The sequence below is a fragment of the Vanessa tameamea genome, chromosome 21 (genome assembly GCF_037043105.1).
Source record: "Vanessa tameamea isolate UH-Manoa-2023 chromosome 21, ilVanTame1 primary haplotype, whole genome shotgun sequence".
NCBI classification, from domain to species: Eukaryota; Metazoa; Arthropoda; class Insecta; order Lepidoptera; family Nymphalidae; genus Vanessa; species Vanessa tameamea.
Genome location: NC_087329.1, coordinates 8,629,325 through 8,634,616, shown reverse-complemented (window position 1 = coordinate 8,634,616; position 5,292 = coordinate 8,629,325). Strand labels below are relative to the sequence as shown.

The 5,292-nt window shown below is 34.6% G+C and overlaps 1 non-coding gene across 1 annotated transcript; it reads right to left on the bottom strand.

Annotated features, from left to right (window-relative positions):
• Positions 1 to 5,018: 5,018 nt before the first annotated feature.
• On the bottom strand, positions 5,019 to 5,092 carry Trnat-agu (transfer RNA threonine (anticodon AGU)). The gene has a single exon. It is a non-coding gene; the product is annotated as a tRNA-Thr (tRNA).
• Between the last annotated feature and the right edge of the window lie 200 nt (positions 5,093 to 5,292).

Here is a 5,292-nt window from a genome sequence, read left to right as displayed (position 1 = left end):
CCGTGCGTTGCTCCGCTCGTGGCTGGCGGAGCACGACTCAGGAGGGCGAAGAATGGTCTCGCCCTCACCGCACCCCTCCAAAGCAACCGTGACCGGTCAGCACCTGTGTAAGTCGGAAGGTGACTCGTCGCTTCCTACGCATCCAGGCCTCGAAGGCCGGCAGGATCGCACTCACGACGCGTTTATGCGTATACCGATCTCCACGGAGACGGGCGCACCACGTCGTGAGAGCCCTTCGCTGCTCCTGCCGCCTCCGCTCCGAAAGCACTGGCAGGGTAGGACGTACTTCCGCCATTTTTACGAAGGGCGCGAGTCCGGTCGTAGACCCTCGCGTCCCTCTCCGCCAGGACGTCCAACGGCTGAAAGCACGCCAGAAGTGTAGACAACTAATTAATGATATTTCGTAGTAGGGGCTAATTAAGCGGGACAAATTTGCGAATAATATATTGTTGTAAATATCATTATTGTACACAAACGATCATATGAGGAATAAACTTAACTATTGAAATGAAAGTGTAAATGAAGCGGACTTATCTTAATAAGAGACATAATTTTTCATTATTATTTATTTCTCAACGAGCGCGAGTTATATTTGCAATGCAATATTTATTAATCGGTGCATCTTCTTACATATTTTATTTTTGTCATATACAACATACATAGTTATCGCATACATATATATATACATATATATATATATATATATATATAAATAAACAATGGACAAAACCACATACATTACTCTGATCCCAATGTAAGTATCTAAAGCACTCGTGTTATGGAAAATCAGAAGTAACGACGGTACCACAAATACCCAGACCCAAGAGAACATAGAAAACTAATTAACTTTTTCTACATCGACTCGGCCGGGAATCGAACCCGGGACCTCGGAGTGGCGTACCCATGAAAACCGATGTACACACTACTCGACCACGGAGGTCGTAACAGGAGGTATATATATTCGTATAAATAAAATATTTATACGTGAGAATATTTATTACGTATAAATATTATTACGTAAAATATTTATATGAGACATTTTTCGATCGTTACCAGTTAGGATGTAAAAAAAGATACTAAATTGAAAATCATATTCCTCTCGCGATGTCATTTATAATATTTTTATATGTCTCCATTCATAATAAGCAGAAACCCTATCAGGATCAGACCCTTAATTTACTTGAATTTAAATTATACGTATTTCAGCGGACCGCGGTCACGTACAGATGTTTCCCGATAACATACACGGTAAGTTTATCGTGAGCTTAAGTTACTGTTAAGTTTACCGATTAGTAACTTACTATGTCAAAATATGCATAGTAACTTCAAGGCGAGCTGAAGACTTTGGGTTCGAAATCAGACCACGAATACGAAGAAAAACATCGTAAAGAATACTGACTGTCAAATTATGTCTCACAAATTTGTATTCCAACATATTGAAGTATTATTAGTCGAAATATTCTCCAGAATCTTTGTACTGATTGAATGGTAGGTCATACTTATATAATAATAAAGTCGAACTCAAAATCTTATGCAATAGAAATCATTTCACTCGTTTATTGCTTTACAAAATCGACCATCATCCAATAACTACATAAGACTAACATTGAACGCTTAGACAATTTATATGTCTCGATAGAGTGTTGCACTACAAATGAACTAAAATAAACGAGCCAACTTTATTATCTTGGTGTGCGTAACAGCAACGCTTGACATACGCCGTACGTCATACTACTTTCCTAGTATGCGTGCCAGTGGTCAACTGCTTGCCACGTTTTTTTGACGCATTCTCAGCTTTGACACTCCACCTAGAGACGTAAATAAAATCAAAGGTTTAGGTATATTAAGACTTTATCGGAAATTTTATCTCTAGAGGAATTATATAGTTTCAGATAATATTTAATAAGCTATATAAGTAGATCTTATTGTCTATTTTAACAAAATAATAAAATCTAGATGTATGAAAAAATATCAACATACAGACGGACGGACTGTATGTATGTTTTAATATAAATGAATTTCAAATGACAATGAATCCATCGCAAATAATAACATAATTCTAAGTCCGATTGTAATGTTATGGACGTAATAACACTATGTCTGTTGAACGTCATATAATAAAGTTCACTACCCTGTATCTTAATTTGTAAGGAGCGGTGCGAGGCTGTATAAATAATGTAAAAACAATGAAGAACACTGTGGGAGCGTGTGACCCAGCCTTTAGAATCTCTTGAACATGACGTTTCTCTAGATATAAATAAAATTATTGCAAATAATATGATTAGTGTCTTCAATGAAACAAATGAACGTTCCATTAAATTTGACGGTTACAGTCAGTTCGCATTGTTCGATTTTTGAAAAATCAAACACATTTGAATAAAGAAATAGTTATAAATAAAATTATTGCAAATAATAAGCTCAGAGTATTTAATAAAACAAATGAACGTTCCAATAGATTTGACGGTTACAGTCAGTTCTGATTGTTCGATTTTTGAAAAAACACGAATGAATACTGAAAAAAGAATGACATTTGAATAAAGAAAATAATTTAATGGAACACAATGATCTATTTTTGTCAGTTTGTTCATATATGTTTATAGTATGCCCAAATAGATGATCATTAAGAAAATACGAAAGAATAGAAATACATATTTTCTTTTTATAATGTACATAGTCGCACGGGTCACCTGATGGTACATAGTCAACACCGCCCATAGACTTTGACGCGATATTTTCAACCAACCTTCAAACTGGAACACAACAATCTTAAAGTATTAACTAATAACGTTTTTTTTTAAAAATACTCCGCGGTCAAATTAACCATAAGTGGTACAAAAGAACGGGTTACAATTGATTAAACTATTCTACTAAATACGAAAACACAGAAACTTAGCCAAAATTATCAATAATTATTGTCGTACGAATTGTACCACAAGTAAATTCAAAGTTGTCCTCGTCGTCCCATCGCTCCTGCCAAAGTCCAATGGTGTGAAGGAAGCAACAACCCGAGGTGCACGCAACTTCACTCGTTAAATTGTGAATGTTGCCAACATAAATATTGCTGCATGGCGGTTGATTATACGATGATTGGGTGTATCTACCATCAGTAAAAACTATTGGAATTTACGTAGAATATCTCCCGGAATATTTATTTATTATTAAAAAAAATACTGAACTTAAATTTCACACTAAACACAAACCAAAATGGGGATTTAAGTTTAAGTGTAAATTCCATTGCAGGTCTAATCTCACTTTTACCCTTTATAATACAATAAAAATTGTTACAGTATAAATATATTTATAAGGTAAATTCTTTTCTAAATCTTTGTAACTCTACAGTCGTACATACAGCGGCGACTTTGACATTAACAGAAAAATCCAAAATCATAAAGCACAGGCAACCATGCCGTATCGGATTGCAATTGCTCCTTGAATGCTAAACATTCGCCATCCCTTTCGCACACTTCAACATTTCAAGGTAATCTAACCCCTATATGTATCAACTAAAGTCTAAATTATCATGAAGCATTAAGACGATCAAAGATTTATCGGCATATTCATAAAAGAGATGCATCTGCTTAAGCAAATATTGAATAACAAAAAATTCACGATTCAATTGTGAATGTCGGTAATAATTATTATATATTCAACAATAAAAATTATATACTCAGATTAAACATATTATAAAATACACATCTGAAGCTTTTGCAATTAAAAAATCTACACAATAAAATACTTATTTATATAATAACGAAAAAATCAACCTTCGACTAATTAATCTTCTGAAGGAAAAAAAAAATTCAAATGTCTTCGGCTTTCTAATAAATAATAAAAAAAAAGAAATGTCCGCGATTTCAATCAACTAAATTGACATTGTTTTATATGAAGTTACCTTCGAGCTGAAAGCAAATATGCAACGCGATGCACGTTGTGCGAAGATATAATATCTCCTGATATGACGGCAGATACACAAGATAAAACGATGTTTATATCTGCGTCTAGAATAATTGTTTTATTTTTATTTTTAAACGAGGAATGAATTCTATTTATAAAAATGTTTTACTCAATTGTTTTTGTTATAAAGTAAACTCGTTAATTTTACACAGATGAGCGAAAGCTCTCCTCTTCAGGTTCGGACCACGTTGCTCCAAAGTTAGTGGATAAACATTTTGGAAGAATATTGTGTACATATGTATGTTTCCTCACGATGTTATCCTTCGTCACCAGTTACATCGTGAATTAAAAACATAAAACGCAAGAAAGCTCAGTGGTGCTTGTTAGGGGTATTCGGTTTAAAGCCACGTGTTCTAGTAACTTTAGATCTTGTCTATTCTTTCAACATACGTTACTAACCCTGTAAAGCCTGTAAATTTCCCACTGCTGGGCACCACGCTGCTCCAGTGCGGGTTGGTGGAATACACATGTGGCAGAATTTCGATGAAATTAGACACATGCAGGTTTCCTCACGATGTTTTCCTTCATCGCCGAGCACGAGATGAATTATAAACACAAATTAAGCACATGAAAATTCAGTGGTGCTTGACTGGGTTTGAACCCGAAATCATCGGTTAAGACACACGCGTTCTAACCACTGGGCCACCTCGGCTCGTTCAACCTTCAGATATAGCAAGCAAATGGGAATATTTGGATCTTTCCTAGATAGACTCATTTCCTATTTAATTTTTCAAACTAATGAAAATCAAAATCGTATTCATACAGCCAGTTCCAATGTCCAATTATATATATACATTATTTGGAATCGGCGATATCTTCTAGATTTTAGTATTGCTGTGTTTCAGTTTAAAGGACTAGTAAGACAAGACACATAACATCTTGGTTGCCAAGGTTGGTGGCACATTGGTTATATGAGAAATTATTAATATTTTTTATTGTACCAATGTCTATGTGATGAACATCCTTGAACCTTATTTTGTAATATTACAAAAATGTATTGACAAATTCAAAAGGTATTGATAAAACATGGTTGAACACAAAAATAATGATTGAATTTACTATATAGGCACCGGTGAGATTCGAACTCACGATCTCCTGTTTACTAGACAGGCGCTTTAACCAACTAAGCCACGGCGCCTATGAGCTCTATATTGAAATAAGCAAAGGTTTTGAGTTGTTTATTCTGGAATAAAAATATTCAAGGATAAGTTGATTTTTCTTTCAGGTTCAAATAAACTGTCTATTTCTCACTACTGAGCTAAGCGTTTTGAGAAGTTTAATGTAAAGCTAAGTTAACATCGGATAAAAATTTTATCCTACATTCAAATTGTTATTACA